General features: G+C 45.7%; 1 non-coding gene across 1 annotated transcript; it reads right to left on the reverse strand.

The window, feature by feature from the left end:
- Positions 1 to 12,515: 12,515 nt before the first annotated feature.
- TRNAV-UAC (transfer RNA valine (anticodon UAC)) lies at positions 12,516 to 12,584 on the reverse strand. The gene has a single exon. It is a non-coding gene; the product is annotated as a tRNA-Val (tRNA).
- Between the last annotated feature and the right edge of the window lie 3,841 nt (positions 12,585 to 16,425).

Genomic DNA, 16,425 nt, shown 5'->3' on the forward strand with positions numbered 1-16,425 from the left:
CTGTTCTCCCACTTGGTGAATTTCTTGCACTACTGGACTGGTGAGGTAGTTGGAGAGGCACTCAGTTTCTTGGGCCTAGAGAAAGGACGAACAGAGGACCTTGCTGTAGCTCTGTGGCCCTGGTGTTGTGGGATCTGGTTTGAGGGGCGGCTGTCTGTGAATGCTGGGTTCAGTAGTCTCTTGATCACCAATAATAGATTCTGAGTCAAGAATGCAGCCCAGCTTCTTAGCTGATGACTCTGTAGCCTCTAAGTGGGTGTTCCCATAGCTGGTGGTCCCTTGACACAAATTCAGTCCCTGACATCCTCACTTACCATTTCAAGTGGCAGGTGTCGAGAAGGGGAAGGTGAGCCGCAGCCCATCAGAGTAGGTAATACTGAGCTAGATGAGCAAACATAATATTTTCCATTTCCCCCCTTGACTTATATGTTCCTGTGTTGGCATGAGGTCTAAACCAAACTGACCCTCTCAATTTTCACCACCTAATTCTCAACATAATTCTGCTGCCACAGGTGACAGTAGTTCTACTGTCTATAAAGTTGGACCGCCGCCCTGTTGCCTGAAAGTCTGTACAAATGTTGCCCAAGTGCCGGGGGAAGAAAAGGGAGCAGGGTGTCTGCCCCTTGCTGGAATAAATTTGATATGCTAAATAGCAAGCTTTTTATTTGCGTGTGGATTCTTATGTAGCCAAAACAGCACCATCCATGCCCAGGAGATCAGCAGGTGTGGAGGAAAGCCAAGATCTGCAGAAGTGCTACAGATCTTTATTAAAAAATGAGGTGGGAGGACTCAGACATATTGCAGTGAGGACTGAGTGCTTTGTGGCCATGGAATTCTGACCAACTGTTGGGCTGGGGGAACAGATGAGGGGAAGGGGCCTGCATGCAAGGGGTCCCAGGTTCAATCCCTGGCATCTTCAGGGTGGTTTGGGGAGGACTCTGGCCTGAGACCCTACCACCAGTCAGTATTTGACAATACTGAGCTAGATGGACCACTAGATGATAGGTGGGGAGCCCTTTTCACCTTTAGGGCCTCATTCCCTTCTGGGCAACCTTCTGGGGGCCACATGCCAGTGGTGGGTGGATCCAGAGGCAAAGGTTAGTGGAGCAATGAATGCAACATTTATCTTTGTATGCTACTCTCTCTCTCTCCATCCAGACAATCCAGAGGCATTATGAGAACTCATGGACACATCCCAGCCAGTCAAAAACACTCAAGGAGAGGATAAAGTAGGGATGGGGAGAGGTGTGGCCTGTGAAGAGAAGGTGTGGCCTGGAAAGAGCCTCAAGAGCAAGGTAGGGAGCCCTGATGGGCTGTGTTTGACTCTGGACCTGAGGTTCTCCATCCTTGTTCTAGATGGAGCTCAACAATATTGAGCTCATTGGACTCTCTCACTATAAGGCCATTTTCTGTGTTCCTAAGGGAGAAATGAAATGGTGTATCCAGGAAAAAGTGATGGCTCCCTGGCTGGCTGGCAGTCTGAAAAGGAGCACTCTGACAATCTGTTGCAAGTCCCACTTGCAGGGCTGGCACCAGACTGTAGAAGGCCCTTGAGCACCAGATTGTAGTGGGCTCTCAGCAGCAGTTGCACAGCACACTGGCACACTAATGCAGCAACATGGGAAGTGGTGCAGCTGGGCCTATTTTAAGCCCATGTCAGCGGGAGAACGGGTGTTGCCTGTGAGGTTGGCTCCCATTCCATGATCCATGCCAGCATCATGTTGTGGGGTACATGGTCCATGACCTGATGCTAGCCTGTATTGCAGAGCAGAAGCTACATCTACCCATCCCCAGCAGCAGGGGCCCCTCTCAGCCACAGGGGCCCTTGGCCAGTGCCCAACCTGGCTGCCCTCTGGTACCGGACCTGCCCACTTGTTCTGTCCTCTGCTTTTATTGTTTAAAAAAACTAGGATGGGGTATAAGAGAGGAGAGTACTATTTTTTTTTTGAACTTTGGAACGGTGTATCCGCAAGTGCATTGATCATACTCTGAAGTCCAGTGACTCCTCCTGTTGAATCATTTTACTGGCTTGTTTTTCTTTTCTTTTAAATGTACTTTCCTTTACTGAGAGAGACAGAGAGACTATTATTCAATAACCAAGGCTGTTGCAATGCTCACGATGTGATCTGAATAGTCTTTTCATTATGGGATGTCTCAGAAATGTCCTCAGATAATGGATAACAAGAAAAGCAATTAAGGCTTTACCCCAAGTAATATTAAAGGGCACAGAATAATAACGCGGGATGCATAAATGCATGTTTTTATCTTGTACATTGTTCTAAATTAATTCTCTGGACGTATTAGTTGGGCAGCAACTCTTGCAGGCTGCTACATGCGAACTCTGTGACATTGTTTTGCTATTGGCTAGAGGGCTTGTCCAGAAAGTTCTGAGCATGGAGCCCCGAGATGATGCTAAGAATGGAGCATTGTGGAGGATACAAAATGGTGGTGAGGTTGCCAACACAGTAGCTGCCACTGTCAGTTGCAGCAGCATGGGGGGGGGTTAATAGCAAAAGAAAAAAGCTGTATTTGTGCTACTGCTGATGGTGAGCCTCACCCTTGAGAAATGGTTGGAAAATATCTCCTCCTAGGGCTGCCCCCCTAGCAGAGTGCCAATGATGGTGGCCACCTACCCACACAACTGGGGCATGACCTAGCCTTGCTTGTGGCAGTAGACATCACGTACTTTCTCTGCAATGGCCATTGCCCTCTACTGAGCCCTTGGCATCTGTCCTGCATGCAGAAGGTCCCAGGTTCAATCCCCAATGGAATCTCCAGGTAGGGCTGAGAGAGGCTTCTTGCCTGAAGCCCTGGAGAGCTGCTGCCAGTCAGTGTAGATAATACTGAGGTAGATGGCTGACTTGGTATAAAGCAGCTTCCTGGGTTCCTTCAGCAGTGGACAGGTGTTAGCACTTTTCAAGGGGAGCTAAGCTTGGCTCCCATCCATGGTGGTGGCCTACCATTTTAATTTACTCAAAATGCAATGTCCTAGCTCATAGATCTATGGCAGGCAGTCACTGTGGCTGGAAGCTGAGCTTGGCTACTGTTCTAAAGTGGCACCACCCCTGTCTGGTGGGGAGGGCAACTGAGATTGGCTAGTGAGGGGGCCCTTTCAAGCCCCCAGGGCCCTTGGTCAGTGCCTGACCTGGCCAATCACTGGTGCTGGGCCTGTCTCCTCCTCCTGTAGAAATTTGGTGGAATGGTCCTGATATATTTTTCTGTCTACAAACAGAGTGACCTAGATAATGAAGTGGCAGGCATAGCTCTGGAAGTGCAAGAGAAAAAAACCTTCTTAAACAGCATTCATCAAAAAAAGTCAAGGGAGCGAATCAAAGCAGAGGTGAAGATGCAGCTGATGTTCTCCTCTCATTGTCCAGGTTGAAGCAGAGTTCTAGGAACTCAAAAACTTGCTCACTAGTTTTTGTGTGTGTGTGTAAAATTTCAGTTTGTCCAAAGGCATTTGCCCTTCTATTACTTTTGAATATTGGCAGGCTCAGTAGTTGGAGAACTTTTCCAAAGGATCCCTCTCTGAGAACGGTGGGGCGCATCACTCAGGTATTTGGTATGATATCTCAGGGCAGTCTTGCTGGTTACATTGATGCCTCTTCATCGGAACCTTGAAACAGCTGTTGAATCTCAGCCAACGTTCACCCAGCATTCAATGCGGATACCGCCCACGTTGATGCTGGCCTGCAGTCTGAACGTGCGTTGAATTCTTGTCAAATTTATTCACAAGATCCAGCTGCACAAGGATCCCCATTGCGAGGGGATTTCAGAAGGTGGGGTAAGAAATCCAGTGATGCAAATCTGCTTCTTATTGAACCTGTGGAGTTATTAGTTAAAGGACTACCTGCTAATTCAAGACACACAAGGAACAAAGCTGACATTTAGAGAAATCTTCCTCATAATCTCCCAGGTCAGAAAAGCACAAGGGGGCTGACCCTGAGCAAATCAAAAGAGTCAACACACAACTCCTTTTCAATATTTATTACCCACTTGTTCTCATGGAGCTCTCTAACAAACCTCAGGAATGGAAATATATGTGCGGCGGTAGCCAAGCTACTAAGCTAGCAGCTTTACAAATCCCCATTCTTGTGCAAAATATACCAAGTTACTAGAATTTTAAAGCTCCCCCAGATCTTCCCACAAGCCATTATGACTGCACTCCCAGGTCTAAGGTTCATTTCTGTGTTGTCGGCCAAACATTGCAAGGGTTGATCTGAAACAGCCTTTGAGATAATATGGACCCCACAAGAGCGTCTCACCTGGCTTAACAACAGAGGTGCCTGTTTGCAGCTGGAAAGCTGTTTTGATTTTGGGATCTGCTTGGTTGGTCTGGGTCAGGGGCAGGGCTGGGGAACCTGTAGCCCTCCAGACCTTGTTGAACTCCAACTCCTATCAGCCCCAGCCATCATGGGCACAACAGTCAGGGATGATGAGGACTGTAGTCTGGCAACATCTGGAGGGTTCCCCAGCTCTGGTCTGGGTGGTGGCTACAAACAGGGAATTTCTCCCAAGCATCATGGAGATGTCATGAACCCTCAGGCAGCTGCTGGGATCTCAATGCTCTGAAAGGGCCCACTTCTGACATTTTTATGCCCTCCCCATTTAATGTATATTGTATGAATCAGTGCCTTGTTATTGGGAGCCATCAATTAATTGTCCCTCAATGACCCTGATGCAGTGTCACTTCAGGACATTGCGGGAAATGGAAGTGGCAGCCTGCAGTGGTCCAGTACTGATTCACAGCATGTCTGCTGCCTCCTGCTGTCCTCATTGCCGGGTAAGCCCTCCACTATAGGAGAGGGCCCACTAGCTGACACGTTGTTGAGGGCCCTCTCAAACCCGGAGCTGGCCCTGTGCAGTTACTTAAAATAAGAACTCTGGCAACCTCAGGGTGCAATCAGGCAATGACTAGTTTGCATTTACTGATGAGTCCAGGACTGTGTTTCTTGTCAGCGAGTTTCTAGTCCTCAAGAGTGCACGTTTGTGCAATAGCAAAGGAGTTTTCCCCAGTGCAGAGAAAGAACTCCAGAATGCTTCGGCATTTGAAAACTGCGCTGTGATCTAAGCCCAATAGTTATCAGTATCACTTCATGGACAGAGGGTTCCTTTTCTCTGCTGGTAAGAATGGTACTGTGGCTATAGAGTGCCCTTGCCACAGAAGCTCACCTGGTGCAACGTTGGTATTTTTTTCCTTCCAGGCAAAGACTTTTAAAAACATTTGTCCCAGGATTCCAGTATGTTGTGTAGCCGGTTTCCTTGCTGGCTTTAGCTGGGTTTTGCTATGGTTTAGGTAAGTTTAATTGTCTTTGTCCTCATGATTTTACCGTATTTGTTTTTAAATTGCATGCCGTCTTGAGAGTCCTGGTGCTGAAGGACCTCCCATAAATGAACTTAATGATTAGTAAATAAGACGGAAAAAGACAGTCGCCGTGCAGTGCTGCCAAGCTCCCCATTTGCATCATATGTGCAAAGAGCCCTGGGATATACGGGAGCCCTGGGAAGGAAGTCCTAGAATTATATTTCCCAGAGTCTCAGCATAGAACACTGATATCGCAGCATATCAGGCAATCTAGGAGTGAGGTCTAAAGGGGAAGGGCTGTAGCGCAGGGGTAAAGCATCTGCTCTGCATACTGAAGGTACCAGGTTCAATCCCCAGCATCTCCAGGTGGAGCTGGGAGAGACCCTGGTCTGAAATCCCAGAGGGCTGCTGCCAGTCCATCGTGGACGGCACTTAGCTAGATGGACCAATGGCCCGACTCAGCGTAAGGTAACCTTCTAGGTTCCAGAGAAGCTTTCAGCTAGACCTCTACTGGCAGGTAAACGGGGAGGAAAGAGGGCTTGTGAGGAGTGGAGTTGGGGGGCTCACAGGGAGGGAAGCCATTCTGTTTGTGTTTTGCTCCTGTTTTTTCTCCTGGCTTTGGAGGGGGAGGCACAAAAACACCTGAAAGCTACGTTCCAATTTTGGGAGCCAGTGTGTGAAGAGCTTGGCTTTTGGGGTCCTAATCCTGAATCAGTCTGGGGGATTTGCCCATTGATATTGGCCACAGAATGTGTGGCAAGTGGAAGGCTCTCTTCTGTCCTTTCCTCTGAGAGTGGCAGTCGGCAAGGCCCCACGGTAACAATGGGAAGAAGAAATAAAGGGCTGGTACAGATCCATCAATAGCTGGTGTAGATTGGTGTGTAGTAATATTGATTTACTGAAGCTCAGCTTCAAGCTATTAGGAAACCGTCATGGGCAGGGAAACAACTGCAAATGGCATTATAGGCTTTCCTCACAGGGGTAAAAAAAAACACCTTATCAGGTTTACCAATGGTGATATAATTAAAGAAGTCTGACAAGCAGTTTTATTACTGCCGGCTGGCAAAGAGGCTGGAAGAAAGGAAGACACCTTCCCATCTCCACCTGCTTTAAAACCGAGTGCTGGCTGGGAATCATAATGCTTTTTTGGTCACTCTGTACACTGATGATGAGACAGAGATAGGTGGGTGGATGGATGGATAGATATTCTATAAATCAGGGATAGGAGAGAATATTTGTTTGGTTCACATTGCAGTGCAAACCTACCTAATTTGCACTTCTGAAATTTCTTCCATGAGTTTTTATAATCCCCTTTTAAAGCCACCCAAGCCATCCAGGTCCAAGACCTATCTGGTCCAGATCATGGCATTAAGATTTGTTATCAATCACAAAAAGGTAAACAATAAGGTACTGGTCGGTAACCATGACTAGAGTCCCTTCTCCAAGTCCCCCCTCTAAGGGAGACTAGGAGGGTGGTGGCAAGGGAGAGGGCCTTTTTAGTTGTGGGTCCCAATCTGGGGAATGCATTCCCCAGTGAGGTCCACCTGGCACCTTCACTGACATCTTTTTGGCACCAGGTAGAGACTCATCATTTTTCTCCCAGGCATTTGATAGATTGAGATGATGTTGTCTGTTATTCATATGCTGCCAAAGCTTCCTGTGACAAGCAACTGAAAATCTAAATAACAATAACAACAACGATAACAATACTAATACTACTAATAATAGCTGAGTCAAAAGAGGTCATGCAACTTTGCAGCCTCTTTCTCGGGCTATGAAGTTGGACCTTTCCCCTTCTTTTTCTTGAGGAGGTGTCTACAAAGCTAAGCAAAGTTCACCCATTATGCAGGCCCAGGGGAAAAAGGGCACATGCCTGTCTTGACTAGGCAATGTGAGGATGTGTCCTACTCTTTCCACATGGGCTAGCCATGTCACAGGACCATGGCAGAGGGTATTCTGGGCTGAGACAAATGGTCAAGGGGATCAGAGAGGTGGAGCATTATGGCTGAGAAGCACAGCTACATGAGATATGAAAATAATGCATGGGAAAGGTCTGGAGCAGCCTTTCCCAACCAGTGTGCCTCCATATGTTGTTGGACCACAATCCCCATCTTTCCTGACCATTGGCAATGCTGGCTGAGGCTGATGGGAGTTGTGGTCCAACAACATCTGGAGGCACACTGGTTGGGAAAGGCTGGTCTGGAGGGATGCTGCAAAATACTTGCTCTGCACTTATAAGAAATTGGTCTTTTAGTTTGGCAGCACCTACTCTTTGGAACTCCCTGCCTATTGACATCAGGCAGGTACCTTGGCTGCATTCTTTTCTGTGCTCACTTAAACTTTTTTCACTTAGACAAGACTTTCCAGACACATAGATGCTGATGTGTCTTAATCTTTGTAGGCTGCAACCTGATGCACACTTACCTGGGAGTAAGTCCCATTGAACCCAATGGAGATTACTTCTGATGTATTGGATTGCAACCTATGTCTGTTGCTGTTTTAATATTTTAAAATGTTTTTAATTTTTAAAACATTTAAAAATGTTTTATTGATAATTTTTGTAGAGGTTTTCTACAGTCAAGTGGTATATAGATTTTGTTAAATAAATAAATATTTGGTAGCTCACAAACTCCCATTTTCACCCTAATTTTTTGTGGGTTATATTTTGACCTAGCACTACGCAATGGCAAAGTCACAGAACAGCAGGGGGGTAGAAAGGGTTTGGGTGAGGACTATTAAACAGAAGCTCAGTTCAAAGAACCCAGAGGGCTTCTTGGTGGTTGTTTCATCTAAAAAGTGGACTAGACAAATTCATGGCGGAGACAAAGCTATCAAAGGCTACAAGCCATGATGGTTATGCTGTTGTAGTTGTTAAATTTATATCGAGCTCTTCCTCCCAAAAGGAGCCCAGGGCAGCAAACAACAAGTAATAAAAGAACACAAAAAACTTTTTTTAAAAAAATATTTAAAACAAAGCATCTTAAGAAAATCTTTAAAACAATTCCAACACAGACACAGACTGGGACAAAGGTCTCTACTTAAAAGGCTTGTTGAAAGAGGAGGCTCTTCAGTAGGCCCTGAAAAGACAACAGAGATGGTGCCTGCATAATATTTTAAGAGGAGTGAATTCCATAGAGTTGCTGCCACAACACTGAAGGCCTTGTTCTCCAGAATAGACCTTCTGATGACATGGTATCTGCAGGAGGACGTCACCTGCAGAGCGCAGTGATCAGCTGGGTATATGAGATGATATTTCAGGTATCCCGTTCCAAGATGTATAGGGCTTTAGATGCCAAAACAAGCACTTTGAACTCAGCCCAGTAATGCTCTCCTTCCACTGTTGGAGACAGCATGCATCTGAGTACCAGCTACTGGGAATCCCAAGTGGGCTGTTGCACCCACGTCCTTCTTGCAGGTTTCCCATAGGCATCTGGTTGGCCCAGGCCCAGCGTGGCCAGGTTGGGCCCTGGCTGAAGGCTTCTGCATCCCAGAGAGCCTCCTGAGAGACCCCTCCTTAGGATGGGAAGGTGGAGCTCCCACTCTGTGATCCATGCCACACATTGCAGATACAGGTGGCACAGGCTTAAATAAGCACACCCCACTTACTTGTCATGTCAGTGAGCATGGCCCGTGCACTGGGTATACATGCCTGCCATCACCCGAGATGGTGGTGAGGGCATCCCTAAGGGGCCGGCGCTCCCGCTGCCGTCTTGAGAGATTGCGGGCATGTACGCGTAGTGTGCATGGCATGCATACTGCCACACTGACATTGGAGGTAGGTGGAGTGGGCAGGCCTATTTAAGCCCAGCGCCGCCTGCATCAGGAGGGGTGTGTTGGGGCATATAGCACTGCAGGCTTGGAGCAGGCTGGTGCCCAAGGGGCCAGTCATGCCTGGTGCTGGCCCACAGCGAGAACAGGATGCTGGACTAGATGGGTCTTTGGCCTGACCCAGCAGGGCTCTTCTTATGTTCTTAAGAAACTTAAACAATGAGCAATGTGGCATTCAGGAGCTGCAATGCTCATTACTGTGTGGATAGGAAAGTACAGTTTGCAGGAGTGTCTCTCCTTTGATGTGTGGGAGCATGTGAGATTTGTGATGGTGGGCTATAGTTAATCAAGTAGGGTGGCCACTTAGGCTTCCTCATAAAAGAAGACACAGGAAGACATTAACATGTGCATATGCCTGTTTGGGCATATGAAGATACACTGAAAAATAACTCTGTCAGAATTTGGCTTGAGCATTGAAAAGAGGCTGCAAGGCTGGCCCGTGTCTCAGACGCTAGGAAGGATGAGATTGTCAGAGAAGTTTGAAATTGAGAAAAGTAACATCTGTCCAACAAGGGCTGGTGCCAGGCAAGACTGGGCCCCTGGGCACCAGCTTGCCCTGGGCCCACAGCTCCTGCCCATGCATCCTACCTACCTCTTGTGTTGCATAGTCTCACATGAATGATGTGTGTGCATGCCTGCCATCAACCAAGATGGTGGTGGGGGTGTAATCCTCTTACTGAGACCATCTTGGTTGATGGCTGGCAAATGTGCACTATGTGGGCATATCATTCACAGCAACGGGAGAGGTAGTTGGGCATGCATGTGTATTGAAACCCGTGTGCTGTCAGGATAGGAGGAGTGCCTGGGAGCTCCCTCCAGAATAGGATTGGGAACCAACACTGCTGCAGATCATGGAATGGTGTGCTACCTTCCCACCCTAAGGAGGGGCCATTCAGGTGCCCCTCTGGGTTGCAGGGGCCCTCGGCCAGGGCCCAACCTGACCATCCTCTGGCGCCGGCCCTGAGTCCAAGTCGGGGGAATGGCAAAGCCTACTGGGATGTGTACGAGAAGGGGAAAAAAATCCCCAGGCAGAAATGAAACCAGTAAACAAGCCCTTAGCATGCAAAGCAAGCGTATCTTTATAATCACTCTGTCCCCTTGCCAGAATCTTTATTTTACAGGGGTTGGGGATTTGGGAGCCTGTGAACCTTGTCTGCTCTGAGTATTGAACAGCTTTGAGCACCACATTGAGATGCTGATTGTTAAAACTTCAAAGGCTGTGGATGTACTGGTCTCTTCCACATTGAGGAGCTTGTTATCTTGAGCCAAAGCGGAATGGATGCACTGTTGGGTTCACATATAAACAAAGGCCCCAGGAATTTGGAGAGCTGGCTGTGTAGGCTTTGACTCAATGCAGAGGAGGTAAACAAAGATCCTTTCCCAGGAGAGTGCCAGGATTTTCTACTGTGAAAAGTAGCTTGCAAAGGGCCATTAAAAAAAAAGAAAAGATTGGCAATGATCACATAATACCAAGAATGAAACGGCTAGCGCAGCAGCCAGTGCCCTGGCCCAAGGGCAGAATGTTTCACTCACTCTTTGCAGATCAAGAGGCAGCCCAGCTTGTCTCTTAACCAAGCAGCCGGTTCACTTCCGACCCATCGATAAAACAGCTCTAGATGGCACCAGCCTTATACTGGGTCAGGCTATCTGTTCATACAGCCCAGCTCCAGGGCTGGGGAGCCTGGGTCCCTCCAAACAGCGTTGGACTCTCAACGTTCATCTACCCTAGGCAAGCATTGTCACCGGTCAGGGATGATGCTGATGATTTTAATTTATTAAATTAAATCCCCAGGTTGGGTTGCAACAGTTTAAAAGACATCCTTAGAAACAATTTAAAATGACTTAAAATCACCAATGGGATGACGGGAGTCAGAGTCCAGCAACGCGTGGAGGAAACCAGATTCCCCATCCTGGGAATGCAGGTAGTCAGACCTTTGGTCTATCTAGCTCAGTATAGTCTATACTGTACTGACTGGTAGCGGTTCTTCAGAATTTCCTGTCCTACCTGGAGATGCCAGGGATTGAACAGGAACTGTCTGCGGACACTCTGCCCCTGAGCTACACCTCTTCGCAGCGGTACTCTGAGGAGGGGTGTCTCAGGCAGGGATAGGACTTTTGCATCATCTCTTAGCCCATCCCTAGAGACTGAACATGGGATCTTGTATGTGCAAAGCGTGGGCTCTTTCGCAGAGCTTCATCCCTTTCTTGTCACCTGCTACCGGATCTTTTCCATTGGAGAGTTTCCAACATGCTGAAGACTAAGCTAACCCTCTCTATTCCTGAACTGAATCTCTTTACACTTACTGCCATAGCAGTGGTACACTTGGGCTCCTTCAGGAGGAAGAGCTGGATATAAATGGAAATAATAATATCTGACACTTTTTGTCAGTTGATGCAATACATTCAGGGCTTCACCAGGTGGACTGTTTATTGAGCATTCATCCTGATTTGTTTGCACAAAATTTACGCAGAGGCTAGACTGTGTCCAACCTTTACTAAGCATTCATTCTTGATTCATTTTGATTTCCTTGCATGATGGCAATGCCTTCCCCTTAATCATCTGTCTTTCCCACATATTCAGTGCATTTCCTCTTTCCTTTTAAGTTGAGACCTATCCCAGTCTATGTCTGTGTTGGAATTGCTTTTTAATATGTTTTTTTAAAACCTTTTTTCTAAACAATATGCTTTTTAACCCTTTTATTTAAGATGTTTTTAATTTTTTTAAAAAAAAATGTTTTTAAAGTTGTTCTGTTTTAATGTATTTTAAGGTCTGTTTTTATGATATTTTAAAGTGGTGTAGTGGTTAAGGTGTTGGACTATGACCTGGGAGATCAGGGTTCGAATCCTCACACAGCCATGAAGCGCACTGGGCAACCTTGGGCCAGTCACTGCCTCTCAGCCTCAGGAAAACCCTATTCATAGGGTCACCATAAGTCAGAATCGACTTGAAGGCAGTACACATTCACACATTCAAAGTGTTTTTAGTGCATTTGTTCTCCACCCTGGGCTCCTGCTGGGAGGAAGGGCAGGATAGAAATAAAATAATAAATAAATAAATTTCCTTGTCACTTTCCTAACTGTGAAAGTCTGTTTTTTTAAAATATAAAAAGTGGATTCATTGCACCATGGCAACAGAGCATTTTGGTCCACTTCAACTGTGATTTGTATGAAGCTAAATTTCTGGCAGGTGCTTGAAACCCTCCTGCAAAAGTGCTGACAGTCTGCAGACAACCTCAAGCACCTTCTTGCAATACATCTATTAGGAACATAGGAAGTTGCCTCATACTGAGTCAGATCTAGTGATCCATCTAGCTCAGTACTGTCTGCAATGACCGGCAGCATATCGCCAGGGTTTCAGCTGGGATTCTCTCCCAGCCCTACCTGGAGATGCCAGGGTTTGAACCTGGGACCTTCTGCATGTAAGGCAGATGCTCTACCGCTGAGCTACGGCCCTTCAGCCGCGGTGTTTCCTGACTCACCCTCTAGCCTTTGTACTTTACCTGCTGCATCTTCCTAGTGTGCCTTTATCTTTTACTTCACATTGTAAAGCTTGTGTACAGGCCCTGTTTTATTTTCCATTGTTGTATTCCTCTAGCTATTTTGCGCACAATAGCAATGATCATTGACTAGGATGGAAAGGGTGCATGGGTGTTCCTCACCAGGGATGGAGGAGAAATTTGATTCGCTTTGCATTTAAAGGCACTTTTTGAAACAATACGAGAACCAAAACTTGCCATCCTTCAAAATCCGCACGTCTCTGAATTTTGTAATGCAGTTCTCCAGCCAAATATTGCGTACAAAAAAATGTGTATACTGGGGTAAAGTGTGCACAACGATGCATACGCTGCTGCAAGTGACGTAGAAAAATGCGTTATAGTAGGGGAAACTGCTTGCAAAAACGTGTACATTAGTCGAAACTGCATACAGACATTTGCTTATTGGGAGAAATCTGCATAAAAGTTTCATGAGGATTTTTTTAAAAAAAAATTATAAATCGTTGCAGAAATGTGGAGATTTAAGATTGGAAAAAGCAGAAAGTCGGAGAACCAAGACTGACAGATACAGTATGTTTATCCCTATTTCTCAGATGCATCATTAGTTTTCCATCCCAAGCAGTAGTGTAGTGGTAAATTCAGATGTGCAGGGTCCCTTCCTGAAAGTCATGCCACAACCCCTCACAGCCATACCCCCTCACTCCCTTGCTTGCTCTCTGTCATCATCTCCACACTCCTCAGTCCTTCCAGCATGTGCCTTCTCCCATAGCAACAGATGTCCCTAGGAGCCAATCAGCATGAAAGGGGAGTGTGTTAGCTAATGAGAAGAGTCTTCTCAGCGGCTGACTCACCTCCTTTCACTCTGATTGGCTCCAAGAAGTAAGAAAGTATAACGAAGCAAGTTAGAAGACACTTCTCAATGGCTCACAGACTCCCCTTTCAGCTGATTGGCTCATAGGTCACTGGAGACACAGGGACCTGGCTGGGACTCTGCTCCCAAAAAAGTAAAGGGTCTAAGTCCCCCTGAGACCCTGGACAACTACACCCCTGATCCCAAGTACTCAGCGATCTGCCTGTTGCACAGGAGTGCCAGCTATTTCACAACAGGCTTTGTTTCATGGTATGACTTCCTTTGAAGCGAACCCCACCTCTAGCCCCAAGTAGATGCTTCTGGAGGTCAGATACACCACAAGGGGCTATAATCAGAAAGGATAAGTTAGCTTAGTGGCAGAGCACATCCTTAGAGACACATTGCTTTGAAACTATGGGAATTAAATGATCTATAGATACCTTACATAAATAACAACAACAGTTATTATTATTAATAATAATAGCATTGCATGCATAGACATTTTCAGGTAAGGCTGGGAAAGACCTTGTCTGAAGCCCTGTACAACCACTGCCAGTCAGTAGACATTACTGAGCTGAATAGACAAATGGTCACCTCTTACAGGCCTTGCCTTGCACTCCTTGAATATTCGTTTTGCCTGGCTGGAATGATCATGCCTCTTACTTGGCAGGATGGGAGAGAGAAAGGTGCACGTTTGCAGAAGTTAGCCTCTTGTACAGAGGTAGAAGTTACATTCATAGCCCCACCCACTTCTACTTCCAGCCCCGCCTACCACTGGCATGCGGTCCCCATAAGGTTGCCCAGAAGGGAATGCGGCCCTCAGGCCAAAAAAAGTTCCACACCTCTGCCCTAGTCTTTCAAGGAAGCTCTTTCTGTTTATACACGGGTCTCTTTGTTCCCTCTTTAATATTATCCCCGTCCAGAATACAAAACAATGGAGTGAAACATCTCCCGTGGTTAATTCAAAGCCAAAGTTGAATTGAGTGCATGCAGATTACAGATTCCCAGAAGCCTCATTAGTATGCTGCAGAAAAAAAGGAGTCTTTTGGCATCTTAAAGACTACGGGATTTATTATGGCATAAACTTTCATGGACTGCAATCCAGGCCATCAGATGCATGAACTATTATCCTGAGTTACACGATGATGTGTATATTACCTGTATCACTCCAGGCATCTGATGAAGTGGACTGTTGTCCATGAAAGCTCATGCCCTAGTAAATATGTTAGCCTATGAGATGTCATAAGACATCTGCTATACATTACTTACATTCTTCCACATGCATGGAGGGGGGGGAATCCATTTAGCTAGAAAGCTCTGTGCCATTAACATTTGGATTCTTGCTCATTTTGTAGATTTCTTTTTTCTTTTACAAAAATTACGCCTCATGGTTGATTCATTGTAGTCGTTGGTTTGCAAGAATCTTCAGCACATCCGTGACAGAACAAATAGGCATCTGGCATCTCACAGCTCTCTGCTATGGATTGGGCATATCCATTAGAGTCACATCGAGTAGGCTTGACTGACACTCACTAAAAGTGATTAACCACAGAATGACATGCCAGAACCTTAAAGTGAAAAAAAAAAGAGTCCCCTTTGCTTGATACCAGTAATTCATTCCTTGGCAGCACAAGTGCATATTTACAGCTGAATGGAGTTAGTCTGCCACACTATCAGAATAACAGCGAGTAACCATTGCCAATTCTCAAGATGGCAGGTGGCACAGGTGGGGGAAAGGCAAAGAGATCAGAGCATGGGGATGGCATGGATAATCTGGACCAGATGCCTTGCAGGGATTTTTCAGATGTGCATGTGAGTTGCTGAATAGGAACATAGCTCATAGCTGAAGGAAGAGGTCAATTTTTGCCGTATTGTGAAAGGTGAAGAAAGTCTGCCATTTGATTGAAACAAAAATGTTGCTGTGTGATCTACATTGTTTGGAATCATGCTCTCCTGTTGTGCTGGATAATTGGTCCCTTAGAAGGCTTGATGGATGCTGGAGGCTGGATATGACCCTAAACCATAAGTTTCTACACTCAGGTTGGGGGAGAAATTCAATTCAGTTCCCATTTAAAGGCAAACCTACATAATTTGCATTTTCCCGAAACAATTTGTGGCCTGAAACGCAGCTTATCTGAATTTTTCAATGCAGTGCTCTAGCCAAGGAATGTGTAAAAAATAATGTGTATACTGGGATAACATGTGCATGAAAATGAATATATTAGAAAATAACATACAGAAATGCATTATACTGGGGGAAAGTGCTTTGTTAAAATATGTGTTAAAGTACTTATTGTTTAAATAATTATTATGGAAGCTGGCAGACAGGTCTTAACTCAAAATGGGAAGATAGCTGCTAACCTGACACTGGTATGAGAAAATGTGGATTTATGGAAAAACTCTCTAAGCAACTTAAGGCTCTAAAAGACACATCAAACAACGATGACTTTGAGGAAGCATAGTACATCTTTATTCAACATATTAGAGGCAACAGGCCTAGGACACCTCCATTAACTGATGGCCATCTCTGGAGTAACCAAAAGACCCCAATACTTACACATAACGTGTTAAATAACTTACCTCTTTGTGAATGAGATATATATATACATGGAATGCCTGGGGGGAGGGGAGGAGTTAGGGATTCTTTTGAGTAAGATAGTTTGTATTTACTATTGAAAATGCACAAATAAAACTGTTAAAATGTGTGAATTAGGCAAAATTGCACATCAAAGTGAATATGAAAGGAGGAATTCACATGAATTCAATGAATTTTCATGAGGTTTTTTTTCTAAAAAATTCGCAAACAGATATAGAAATGTGGAGAACTGAAGACTAAAAAAGTGAGAAACCACAATTGACATGTTCGCTCATTGCTATTCTACACTCAGCCATTTAAGAACTTAAGAAGAGCCCTGCTGGTTCAGACCAAAGGCTTGTCTAGTCTTGTA

The sequence above is a fragment of the Rhineura floridana genome, chromosome 17 (genome assembly GCF_030035675.1).
Source record: "Rhineura floridana isolate rRhiFlo1 chromosome 17, rRhiFlo1.hap2, whole genome shotgun sequence".
NCBI lineage: Eukaryota > Metazoa > Chordata > Lepidosauria > Squamata > Rhineuridae > Rhineura > Rhineura floridana.